Raw genomic sequence first — 14,014 nt, forward strand, 5'->3', positions numbered from 1 at the left:
ATTGTATGCTTCATAGCATGAAAATATGATTGGAAATTATATACTACACAACATATAAATATAGTATTTTTGTAGGCATAAACACAAGGACTTTGCATGCACACATGTATAATTGATTTATTTTATTGTAAGATCTTAGAAAGGTTAAAATATTATTTTTGGATGTAAATCTATTAGAATGTGCTAGATTTATTTTGGCAAAAGAAAATCATTAGGCAATAAGAAGAATGGTCAACAATCCTTTAATAACAACCATATATTGGATAATCTCTGTCCAAGGCAACAATCAAGTGGTTCACCCAACAACAATGGTAATCATTACCACTATGATAGAGAGTACAAAGAGAAAATCAACATACCACAGTTGAAAGGGGACAATCCCTCACCAACAGAGTTTGAGGAATGGCTTAATAAATTGGAGATGTATTTCACCCTCTATCCATGCCACAATAAGGCAAAGATTTGCTACGCAACTTTACATTTAGAGGGATATGCTCATACATGGTGGAGATACATGATGAAGATTGGACAAGTCTTTCATACATGGGAGGTCTACCCACTTCACTTCATGATACTTCCAACAAATTCTCCAATTTTCAAAGTCTAAAAATTGAAAATGCATAGAAGTATGCAAACAACAAGGTAAAATCCCAAATTGTGAATCTTAATCAAATTAAAAGGCCCAAGTTTACTTATCATCATTATGAAACACCTAGACATTTTGAATCAAATTGTTGAGCTCAACTTCTAACCAAGAATAATCCAAATACAGCTCACGTGCACAACATCGAGGATGTATCTGATTATGCCCCTAATTGGACTACAAATACATTGCAACAAGATGTATCAACTAAAAAAAATCTAGATATACATGTTTCTTTACATGCTCTACTCAAGATGAAAGGTTTTGTGAATGATTGGAATGTTACTATCACTACAAGATATAGGCCTTATACCGACGTTAAAAGCGACGAAAATGTAAATAACAAAATTTACCCCCGTCATCGCAAAAAGTGTCATTATTGGTGATGCCATAGAACAGTTGGTATCAGTGTCACTATCAGCGTCGGTATTGGCATCACGACGCTGATACTGACGCTGATAGCGACGGTTTGCGACAAAAATAACGACGCCAATAATGATGCAAGTAGTAAAATTTGCGACGCTAATAGCGATGGTAACAGGGATTATTATTTTTTGGTGGCAGGGAGCAAGCTGCCCTGCCACATATAGCACTGTGTGCTTTATTAGAGCCATACAAAATAGTTTCTGCACTGTGTACAATGCGCTTGCAAACAAAAACAAAGTATACTGAAATCATAACACTGATACATGAAATAAATACATGATCGCATAATAAGCGATTGGTACAATCATGATAAGATATCACTAATACATAGAAAATGTCTACATAGATCAGGTGACCCAAAAATAAAGGTGTGTGAGCTCCAGGGATCCAAGGGCAAGCTACATATCCTCGCCCTCTGAAAGCTCATCCCGCCCGCAAAGGAGCATTGAATGGACTCTGCAAAAAAAGAAACAATACATCAGTCCACCATACAATAATACATTCTAATTAAACATGGTAACTACGGACAAGAAAGATGAGTGACTTACAGGACCGCCGCGTCTATACAATCGGTCGATCAATGAAGTGAGACCGTGCCTCTCTACATATTGAGTCTCAAGGCCGGTCAGACTGCGATTTGTAATGGAGTGCTGCAAAGAAAACAAAATGCTAACTGTTGAAAACATGACTGTCAGTACAAAGGATATTGCAAAAAAATAAACAAGCAAAACAAAAGAAAAGCTTACAAAGTCCTCCAAATATGTCCTGTGGCCGCCACTCCCAAGATGATGGACCACTCCGGCCTCGAGTCGTGCCCTCGCCGCCTCGCGCTGCTGACTCCAACGTCCTAGAGAATCTGTAGCCTCCTTCCTCAGTCGTCGGCGCCAATAGTCTGCATCTAACAACTCGGGCTTTGCAACCCCACTCTTGATTGCCTTGCGTGCATCGGATCGTCTGTGTGACATATATGCACGCATGCAATCCATCATCCAGGTCGTAGAAAATCTATCTACTGAGGCTGGAACCGGAAACTGCTCATGCAAGGATGATACTATGTAGTCCTTGCTCCCCTCCAGTATGTTCTTCCAATGATCTAAGACGTTGTGCCGAAAAACTTGTTGGCACAACTCTCTCATGCGAGCCATCACCCTCCTCCCCTCATCATTCATGATGATGGCTCCTGACCTATCATCGACTAGATATCCATATCCCCCTGGAGTCTGCCTAAGATGGGTCCTCTCCCATCTGCGTCCACGCTCTTGGGCATATCCAGGAGACCCTTGTGCATCCGGTATACCGACTAGGGTAATATCTCTCAGCGTGGCACCCATAGGGGTGCCACCTGGCTGCTGACGACTGAGCAAAAACCGGAGTAACTGGAGTAGACGTCCCCACAGGTGTGACAAATCCCTGAGGTGACGCAACTCTAGTTGAAGGATGAGATGGAGACACCACGTCCGTGTCTCCATAGCATCCACCTGAGCCTGAGCTACGCTCCCGGAAGGGCCACGAGAGTAAGAAGTCGCACCTGTATCTCGTGTTGACCGTGGGCTTACTGCATCTGTATCTCTGGAGTATCCCCCTGACCCCGAAGCACTCCCTCCCTCTGGTCCAAGTCTGGAGCATCGAGATCGTCTACTCGAAGCTAAAGCATTCGATCGCGCTGAAGTAGATTTAGCAGAGCACCCTGACGAAGACCGAGACAGCTCCTGGTCTGCCATATCTCTGAATCTCGCGATCTGGTCTGGAGACATGCGTGTGAAGATATCCTGTAACTCCTCATCGCTCATCTCTCGACTCATCCTGAAAATATCACATGCACAGATAAAAAATAATGTTAGAATAATCAATTTAAATCGCATAAAGCACAGTAATATAAATCCTTTTAAAAAAAGATCTCACTTAAAATGCATATCTTATGTACCCTTATAAGCGATTGGCCAACGAATTGAGTAAGTGGATGCTCCAAGTATGAAGTATCATATGGTCCCATGTCAATCTCCTGACACAAATCCACATACACTGGAAGGTCGACAGACATGTCACCACAAAAGGATGAGTCGATCTTGTTCTCAAAGAAATCTTGGACTCCTATATTTCTATCATTGTTAGCTAATGCTTGCTCCAAGCTTTCGGTGGCCTCCACCCCTTGCAATATCAACCCCTCTATTTGCATATTATCTTCATCTATGCTTTTCACAAACACGTACAAGAGATTTCAAACCATTGTGATATAAACCATGTCGTAATACAATTAGCAAACAAAAGGGTCCATGCACCTGTTCACAATGGGCCGGGAACACAAAGGTGTTGCGCAAATCCGTCCATTTTGTTTCGGAATCTATTTTGAGAAATCCAGATGGACCTTTTTGAACTGTTGCTCGAGCTCCTTCAAGTACCACTTTGAACCACTACACATCGAATAGTATCATGGAGAAGCTACGGTAATCCACCGTAATAATACTTTGCAAGTTCCCAAAACACTCCATCTCATCCACAACTGTGTTTGGATCTGTTGCTCGTCGTTGGCTCTCTTGCTCGAACCTTGCCATGATACCATAGTCCATTTTTCTCTCTCCTCTCTCTCTCATATTTCTTTTTCTCTCTCCTCTTCATCTCTCATTTCCCTTTCTCTTTTTCTCCCTCTCTCATTTCCTCTCCCTCTCTCACCCTCACCCTCTCTTTTTTTCTTTCTCTATTAGGTTTAATGATTTTTTTCTCTTTTTCTCTCTCCTCTTCCTCTCTCAATTTTTCTCTCTCCTCTCCCTCTCTCAATTCCCTTTCTCTCTTTCTCCCCCTCTCTCATTTCCACTCCCTCCCTCACCCTGACCCTCTCTCTCTTTCCCTATTAGGTTTAATGATTTTTCTCTCTTTTTCTCTCTCCTCTCTCTCACACACTCATTTTTCTCTCTCTCCTCTCCCTCTCTCATTTACCTTTCTCTCTTTCTCTCCCTCTCTCATTTCCTCTCCCTCCCTTGCCCTCACCCTCTCTTTCTCTCTTTCTCTATTAGATTTAACGATTTTTTTCTCTTTTCTCTCTCCTCTTCCTCTCTCATTTTTTCTCTCTCCTCTCCCTCTCTCATTTCCCTTTCTTTCTTTGTCTTCCTCTCTCATTTCCTCTCCCTCCCTCACCCTGACCCTCTCTTTCTCTCTTTTCCTATTAGGTTTAATGATCTTTCTCTCTTTTTCTCTCTCCTCTCTCTCTCTGTCTCATTTGCTTTTCTCTCTTCCTCTCCCTCTCTTCCTATTATGTTTAACATCTTATCTCTTTTTCTCTCTCTCTTTTTTTCTCTCTCCTCTCCCTCTCTCATTTTCTTTTGCTCTCTTCCTCTCCTTCTCTCATTTCTTCTCCCTTCCTCTCCCTCTCCCTCTCTCATTTTCCTATTATGTTTTCGTCTCCCCCCCTCTCCCTCTCCCTCTACCTCTCCCTCTCTCATTTCCCTATTATGTTCAATGTCTCCCTCTCCCTCTCTCATTTCCCCTCCCTCCCTCACCCTCCCTCACCCTCCCCCTCTCTTTCTCTCTCCCTCCCTCTCCCTCTCCCTCTCCCTCCCTCTTCCTTTCCCATTTCCTCCCCCTCTCCCTCTCCCTCTCTTTTTCTCTCTCTCTCTCCCTCCCTCCCTCTCCCTCTCCCTCTCTCATTTCCTCTCTCTCTCATTTCATCTCCCTCCCTCTCCCTCCCCCTCTCTTTCTCTCTCCCTCCCTCTTCCTTTCCCATTTCCTCCCCCTCTCCCTCTCCCTCTCTTTCTCTCTCTCTTCCTCCCTCTCCCTCTCTCATTTCCTCCCCCTCCCCCTCCCTCTCCCATTTCCTCCCTCTCCCTCTCTTTCTATCTCTCCCTCTCCCTCTCCCTCTCCTTCTCTCTCATTTCCTCTCCCTCTCTCATTATATATAAATTATACAAAAAATAAATAAAGAATAGAGAGAATACACTCTCCCTCCCTCTCGTTCTCTCATTTCATCCCCCTCCCTCTCCCTCTCCCTCTCTTTCTCTCTCTCTCTCCCTCTCTCTCCCTCTCTCATTTCCTCCCTCTCCCTCTCTTTCTCTCTCTCTCTCTCCCTCCCTCCCCCTCCCTCTCCCTCTCCCTCTCTCAATATATATACACAAATTATATAAAAAAAAGTAAAAGAGAGACAGAATGCACTCTCCCTCCCTCTCCCTCTCTCATTTCCTCCCCCTCCCCTTCCCCCTCCCTCTCCCTCTCCCTCTCCCTCTCCCTCTCCCTCTCTTTCTCTTTCTCTCCCTCCCTCTCCCTCTCCCTCTCTTTCTCTCTCATATCCTCTCCCTCTCTCAATATACACAAATTAAACCCTAAATAAGTAAAATAGAGAGAGAATGGACTCACCGTAAAGATTTGGCGAGGGTTTGGCGGCTCCTCTTCGCGACGGTGATTCCTCCTCTCCTTCGCGAACGGTGGCGGTGGCAAGCCTTCTTCCTCTCCCTCTCTCACCCTCTATGCAAAATAGTCGCTCTCTCTCTCTCTCTCTCTCTCTCTCTCTCTCTCTCTCTCTCTCTCTCTCTCTCTCTCTCGCTCTCCCTCTCGAAATGTCTCACGAATGCGCGAAATGAAACACGCTCGGGTTTTGGCCCTCTTTTTTTCCCTGTGGGACGTCGCTATTTCTGTCGCAAATGCGACGCAAATAGCGACACAAATAGTGACGCCGCTATTCCTGCGTCGCTACCCGCCATCGCTATACATGCGTTTCCTTATAGTGTATCCTTCATGATGACGGGAGTTCTCATGATTTTATTTTGGAAAAAATGGTTAGAAGGTTGTAACTAGAAATTAGTCCTTCATTGTACAAGATTAAGTCTTCATTCTAAGGCATTAGATACAATGGAATACGGGAAATCAAAGGGTTAGAAATTTCTATGGACATATATAAAGAGAAACATGATCTCCTAGTTGCACCTCTTCAATCATCATATATTATTCTTGATATTCATTTTGGACATCAATTTAATCATGTCATTAATTATCATACTCACACTATCACTTTTGAATTCCAAGGACAAACAATTCCTTTGACTAGTGAACTAGATCACAAAATTGAACTTTCCTCCACTACAACAAAAAGACTCCATAGACACGCTTGTAGACGTAATATTTAAATTGTGTTTAAGAATGTCGCGTTTACAAGCACGCTTATAGTGAAAACTACACGTGCATATAGACACGAAAACAGACACACATATAGACGCACCTATTGACGCGCTCTGTAAATATATAATTATATTGATAAAAAAGTAAATATATTCATATTTTGCATCTATAGAGGCATGTAACTGCGCATCTAAAAAGGCATGTAATTTGCAATTTTTTGATGATTATAGACACACATTTTTCCTGCAATTTAGATGCACGGATAGACGCGCAAAACAGAGTATGAAAAAAAAACCACACTGGTTTTTTTTCCCCCATCAAATTGTACGCTTAGGGAAAACAGAGAAAGATTATTATACTGAAAGTAAAAGAATGTGGAGAGTTAAAGTCCATATATTGATAGTAACACATGATGAGCATACTGTGCTGAAACATTTGTACATATTTCAAAGATTTTTGTACTGAAAATAAAACAATGTAGAACACGAAATTTCATATATAAAGATGAAACATTTTTACATGATGAGTTCTAGTGCTTGTGACCTTAAGCATGGTCATGATCATAAGCACTGAAAGTAATATATATCAAAAATGAAAACTACAAGGCCAAGGGGAGGCATGCATGCACGAGGCTCCTCTACATCTCCTCAGAAGAGGCATCATTGTCGCTACCACCACCGCTGCCGGTGCCAGTGCCGCTGCCGCCAGCGCTACTACTGCTAGTCCCCCCTTCGCCATCCTCGACTGCATTAGGGTTCGCCTACACAAAGGATTAAGGTAGATAAATACCATTACAAATAATAAATTAGAGTTACCTATACTTTTCATGTAAAAAATAAAGCATACATCTTCTCGATGTGGAATCCTCATGGCACGATTGTATTGCTCCTCCGTGATCAGTCCCTCCTCGTAGAAATGCTGCCAAGTGGACACCCGATTATGACCTCGATGATAGCCTACCTCTCTAGGAGTAGGCATCCTATCAACGATATGAAACTACAAATTTTTTTTAAAACATACAACGTATTAGAACACACTATATAATGAATTGAAACAAATTACAAAATTTAATTAAAAAAAGAAATCAAATAATACTTACAAACTCAGCCTTCCATGACTCCCTGCCACCCGATCCATAATGCGACGATCCCATGGTTGCCATCTGGATACGTCATGCCTCTGCATGCCAACGACTTTTCTTTTCTCTGTTGCTCTCTTCTTGTCCTTTTTCCACTCCTTACGGTGGCAATTGGGCGGTTGGCCATATCCAGACGGCCCCTGCTCTTGTCTCTGTAGTGAACCCTTGGTGCGCGTCATAAGGTGAAACCTCTTGTTATGAAGCGCACCTCTCACCTTTGATCATCCCCAATCATCTGAGAATCGTGAATTCTTGGGATTAGGGTACCTTCTATGTACTGCCCTTAGCACCTCTTGCCACAAACCACTTTTTTGGTGCTTGAAGAGAATCATACAATCTTTGTATGTGGCATGCATGACACTCCTCAAGTAGGCTATCACTTCTCTCCCTTGAGGGTTATGCAGGATACCACCAACATATGTGACAGAGTAGTACATTTGTGGAGGCTCACCTCTCTCATTTTCCGGTGAGGGTGATCGAGAGTCACCTCCTAGGCAACCCCCACAAAGCCCTTGATCTCCTCATCCTCCCGCACGACTCTCCCTCCTCCCTCAATGGGCATTACCCTCTACCTCACTCGATGCACGTGCTTCGGCCGATCCATGTATTTCAACTAATCCCTGTGCATCAGCTGATCTGTGTGTATGCATAGTGCGTGCAGGAGTACCTGTTAGTAGAGGTGTACCAAGGTTTGGTGTTTATGCGGCAGTGCAAGGCAAAGATGTGATAGGTGTCCCAGACATGACATTAAAAACCTCCTCTACAGTGGGAGGGTGACCAAGATAACTAGTCATCTCCCCTATGAATTGCTCCTTGTTCAGAAAACCTCCAAAAAAACTATTAACACCTCTAGAAAACTCCGCTAACGTGTTGTTCATGCATTCCAAATCAGGATCAGTGTTGGAAGATCTAGGATTCCACATCTACACAAGCAAAAATCCATTATTATCCGCATCACTTGCATCTATACGTGCGTCTATACCGGCATATGTTAGCGCGTCTATATACGCGTCTAAAAATGTGTTTAGACTATCAGCTAGATGCGCCTACAGACGCGCAAAGTCGGACCATATTTTCCAAAACTGTTATAAAAAATGCACAAAAAACCTCCATAGATTGTCTGAAGCATGTAAAGAGAAGGAGAGAGAGAGACAAATAGACAAAGAGAAAGCAAAGAAGATTGAGAGAGAGAAGAAGAACTCACCTTCTTTGCTTGTTCCGACAGGTGGCGACTAGGTTGCAAGCTTCTTGTCCTCCTCCTCCCTTCCCTTGGTAGGTTGCTTGATTTTTCTTCTCTTCCTTGCTGTTTAGCTCTTGTTCTTTACTCTTTGGCTCTTCCTTCCTCCTCTTTTCACTCTTATTTCCTTCCCTCCTTGTCTTCATGAAGTGATAGATAGACATGATTAGTGATGTCGAGCTCGAACTGCAGAAAATGCACAAAAAACACAAGAAAGCACTAGTTTGAAAAGAAAGCCACAACTTTTTTTAAAATTTTTAAATATTTACGTGGTGTGTTTGTAAGTGCGTGTAATTGCGCGTCTGTATGCGCAGATAAAACATATTACACACATTGATAGACGTGATTACAATTAAACTTATTAAAATGCTAGCTTATGATTGTTTTTGGATCAACATGACTTTCCTAGTCTTTCAATATCAAAATGTTTGCCTTCATGTTGTAAGTATCAAAATATTTAGGGAATATGACATATATGCCAAATGAAATCATATATATCCTTATGATTCAGGTGTAATTATGTTGTCATCTTCTACTAGTATGGGACATGTTGAGTCAACAAACAGTACATCCTCCAGTGAGGACGAGACATTGCATCTTCACAATCGAGACGCTTGGCTACGATGGAAAATCAAATGTATGTGTGATCGTTGTCGAGGATGTTTTTTTCGAGCACATCAAATCACAATGTCACACCTCAGTATGTACGGAGAGTGGGACCAAGAAAAAGACCCAGTAATTTTTACTACTTTATTTGCACAAATATTATTGGCCTATGTTGCGTCTTCACCATTAAACAAAACCTCCTTTTTTTTAATTGAGCAGGATGTGGTACCACATCCTCAAATGATCCCTTCGGGGCGTGAGAGGCTGTGAAGCATCGACGCGAGGAGGCAGAGTCCTCAAGAAGAGTAGAGACTGATGACGACGATAGCAACCCTCTTCAAATGCCCCATCAAGTTTTGGAGGAAGAGATTTTGGACAACATGGTGTATGATTTATTTTTCCATGAGGTTTAGGGGGAGGGCGCCACTAGAGAGACAGATGACCTGCTACATATAGCATCGAAAACTCCATTGTACGAAGGTTGCACATACTTCGTTCTACATGCATCTCTCGAGATACTAAGCTTACAAACCATTTATGGATGCAGTAATGCTAGTTTGAATGCATTATTGAAGTATGTATCATTTGATATTAATTCATAAATGCTTCTAGACAATATTCGCGGTTTGTTAACTTTGTTTGCACAATATATGCAGGTTATTGTCACAAATGCTTCCAAATGAAAATAAATTACCAACTAGAAGGGAGCAAGCAAGGCGTTTCTTGACATCTCTTGGAGGTCTCAATTACGTTAAAATCCATGCATGTGTCAATGATTGCATCTTGTTTCATGGGGATCATGCATCTGCACAATAGTGTCCTATTTGTGGTGAACCAAGATACAACTAGGAGATGAAATCAATGGAAGTGCCTCGTAAGGTTTTGCGATATTTTCCTATTATTCCACATATTCAACTTATGTTTAAGTGTGAATCTATTGCGAGACTCATGTCATGGCATGCTAGTCACCATTCAAGTGATGGAAAGTGGAGAATTCCTTCAGATACACCAGCTTGGCAATACGTAGACAATTTGTAGCCTACTTTCAAAGAAGAGCCCAGAAATTTGAGATTTGGTCTAAGATTAGATGGAATAAATCCATTTGGCCTCAAAAGCACCTCATATAGTGTATGGCCAGTGGTATTGGTGAACTATAATATCCCTCCGTCCATGGTAATAAAAAAAGGACATGTAATGTTGTCCCTTTTGATTCCTAGAAAACACAAAGTAAAAAACATGGACGTTTACTTGGAGAGTTTGATCGAGGAGCTAGAAATGCTATGGAGAGGTATTGAGGTGCAATATGTGAGTGCATCATTGTCCTCTAGAGATTTCACTTTAAAGGGCATGTTGTTGTGGACCATGCATGAATTTCCAGGCTATGGAGAGTGTTCAGGTAGTTATGTACTCTATTTTATTCATTCTTACTCTTAATCAAGTATATGTCATCATTAATCCACTTGTTTCTACAGGTTTGACTACATCAGGATATCATGCATGTCCAATTTGCGGTCCCTCTCTGGTTTCTTCTAGATCGAAGGTTATCTATGATAATCATCGTCGTTTTCTTCCGATTGACCACCCCAAATATGCACCCCCCACTAATGGAAGAACTCCACAATCTCTGACCATTCAAGATTGGAAGGACACTTGGACACACGCCAATGATCATCCTCCACTCGGCATGAGTCGGTAACTAGTTTACTTCTTTTGTTTGTCTTTAAAGTACACTCCATTATGAGAACGAGAAATACCTTAGATTCTCTATATTTTTTCGTCTCCCATATTGGACTGAACTCAAGATCAATTACCTGTTGGACCCCATGCATATATTCAAGAATGTTGCCTCTACAATATGGGACACTTAATCGGGGCTCGTGATTCTGTCAATGTAAGGGAGAATTTGCGTAGCATTGGACGTATGAGACGAGCTTGGCCACACATCGGACCCAAAGGAAAGATCGAGTTACCTCGTCCACCTTGGATGTTGTCGAAGATCGAAGAAAAGATGGTGAAGCAGCAGATATGTAGCTTTCAAACTCCCACAGGATATATGAGATGCCTCAAGGGAGCCTTCATAAAGAAAAAGAAAAGAGGCGTGGAGCAACTATCCAGTTTGAAGTCTCACGATTGGCACAAAATGATTCAGGTAAGGATTTTCATAGCCATAAATATATTAATTAGTGGAGTAACTATATAGACTAATTAACAATGTATGAATATTTACATACAGTTCATCCTTCCTACTAGCATATCCCATTGTGTTTCGAAAGATGTGCGTGATATCATTTGCAAGATGGGTGAGCTCGTGAGGTATGTATACATTATACTTATTTTTTAGTTTACATATTACGTACATCACGTAGTAAACCCGCTTGAATTTATAGACAAAACTAATCATCATTCTCAATTGCATGTTTGTAGATTTGTGAGTTTGAAGAAAATCAATCCAAATACATTGCAAGAGGCTCGAGTATTGTCCATTGAGGTGGTTTGTTTGGTGGAGGAAACTTTTCCTCGCTCCATTTTGACTACTCAAGTACACTTACTCGTACATCTGATAGATGAGATCACAATTTGTGGGGTAGTTCATGCAAGGTGGATGTTTTTTCTAGAGCGCTTTATGAAAACCTTAAAATATTTTGTAAGGCAAAATGCACAGCCCGAGAAAGCATGGCTGCGGGTTCCCTTATACAAATCTCTGAATATCTTACTAAAGTGGACCCCTCTTTACCACAACTATGGAAATATGATGAAGATTTGAGGATGACCTCTATAATACCTCAAGGAAAAGGAAGGAGCAAAGTGCTAATGAAAGAGGGACTTTGTAAGTTAAATGTATTTTGTGTGCTTAACAGCGAAGTAATGAGCAAATGGGTGATACTATATAAAGAAGCAAGGGCAAGAAGAGTAAGCGAAAGGCAAGCATTTCGTGCTAGACATGGACGTAATGTTCCATATCCAGAACATTTAAGTGCGCTTCCACATCATATTGATATAGATTGGCTACATGAAGAAATGGAGAAGATGGAAAAAGAGGAGGTGATGGATATATCGCAAGAGGAGTGGGAATACACACGAGGTTGCTTATCAAAGGTGAGACATACTTATAATTAAATTATCTTTAGTTATATATGATATAATAATTTTACATGTTTCATCTTTAACTAAATCATAAATATGATCTCAACAATGTACTACTAGTGCACATTGTTCAATGCTATTTGGTGTGAATGCAAACATTTTTGAACTCAACATATAGATGATAAGAGAAATACCCAGGATTGTGGTATCTTTGCAAACTTCCAGGATACCAATGGCACCATGGAAGGTTATTGTGACTTGATCCAAGATATTTCGAAGCTTGACTTTAGGCGATTTTTTATATATATACTAGATGTGAAGTGGTTTAAAGAAGTAGTAACAGCGGGTGAGCATTGCACAATTAGACGTCATCCAAGTGGTTTTGTAGTGATTGACTCTACAAAATTTCACCAAGGCAAGAATGACACATTTGTACTACCTCAACAATGTGAGTAGGTATATTAGAAGCTATTTATTTTCATATATATTACTTATTGATACATTCTCAAAATACAATAAATATCTAAGTTGCTTACTTTTTGTTTTTCAAATCAAGTTGTGTATCACCCAATGGTAAACAATAACCGATGGTGACATGTCATCCCCATATCTAATCGTTTAAAACCAATATATGGCAATGCTACCAACATAGAGATAGTTTATGACAATCCAACAATCAATGATGATGTACATGATGATTCCATGATCGATGATATACATGATGCAGTGCAAGATGATCCCCGCGAGGATGTTCAAGGAAGCACAGAAGATGATAACAATATGGTTGTAGATGATGATGAAGAAATTGAGCATAGTAATACATCTGACAGTGGGATAGACTTATTTGTTTCATTGCCTATTGGTAACATAGACCTAGAGGTAGATAGTCTAGCAAGGGCCGATCTCATTGAAGATGAGATTGATCATTCATTGTAGCATATAATTAGCTTTAAATGATTGGATGTATATTTGTAATACTCAGAAACAACTAAAATATCAATTAAGAGCCGTTTACTTTTGTGATACATATAACGTTTGTTGTGTTATAGTATTAGAATTGAATGCGCACATTCAAAGAACAATGCACCAAGATGCACAAAGAAGTAAAATTGGGTAAGCTATATTAGACCACAAAGAAGTAAAAAATACTAGCTGTTAAGATGTTTGATCATATTTAGGAACTTTATGAGAAATGAAAAATCTATGCGTTTATTTTCGCATCTATAAGCGCGTTTAAAAACGCGGGTATATAGACACATTTTTCGCGTCTATATACTAGCACCAATGGACGCGCTGATAAACACGCTGATAAACATGCCCGCTATTTCACATGTACAGTGCGCATCTATAGGGCCTTTCTCTTGTAGTGCTCTAGGATTTTGCACCACATAAATCTCCATATAGGCACAATCCTTTATATAAAAAAGAGATCTAAAGATAAGTAACTAAATTTTTATCATAGCTCATCACCTTCTGGTACACTTTTCTTGTTGGTTGAAAAGAAAAATAAAGCATATAAAATGTTGATTGATTATAGAGCATTAAACAAGGTGACTATTACAAATTGGTACTATATTCTAAGAGTAGATGCTTTGCTTGATAAACTTAGCGGGACCAAAGCTTTTTGCAAGATAGATCTCAAATAAGAACGTCATCAAGTTTGTATGGATTTAACTAATGTATTTAACATTGCATTTAGAACATAGTTTGGATACAATGACTTTAGTATTATGTTCTTTGGTCTTAGTAATGTATCAACTATATTTACAAAAGGATG

The sequence above is a fragment of the Lygodium microphyllum genome, chromosome 25, assembly GCF_053477565.2.
Source record: "Lygodium microphyllum isolate KBCC chromosome 25, Lygodium_microphyllum_v1.1.10, whole genome shotgun sequence".
NCBI classification, from domain to species: Eukaryota; Viridiplantae; Streptophyta; class Polypodiopsida; order Schizaeales; family Lygodiaceae; genus Lygodium; species Lygodium microphyllum.